The sequence below is a fragment of the Melopsittacus undulatus genome, chromosome 3, assembly GCF_012275295.1.
Source record: "Melopsittacus undulatus isolate bMelUnd1 chromosome 3, bMelUnd1.mat.Z, whole genome shotgun sequence".
Lineage (NCBI taxonomy): Eukaryota > Metazoa > Chordata > Aves > Psittaciformes > Psittaculidae > Melopsittacus > Melopsittacus undulatus.
In genome coordinates, this window is record NC_047529.1 from 116,058,469 (window position 1) to 116,058,786 (window position 318).

Below are 318 nucleotides of genomic sequence, written 5' to 3' on the forward strand. Positions count from 1 at the left end.
ACCGCGTTACCACGCTACCGGCCGTCCGCCCGCCCTCGGCGCGCTCCTATTGGCTGCGGCAACAAAGAGGGGCGGGGCTCCGGGAGCGGGATGAGCCGTGACTGGCGGAGGCGCTGGCTGGAGGCGCCCCCTGCTGGGCGGCGCAGAATGAGTCCTTCAGCCGCCGCCGCCCCAAGGCTTGATAAGGTCTTCATCATGTTCTTAATGAGGGAGAGCTGGTTCCGTTCTCCCGAACCGGGCTGGGACAGTCACTGTTAACCACTGGGAGGTACGGTGAAAGCAGCCAGATCGCAGCTTGAAGGCGAGGGCCGGTAGAGG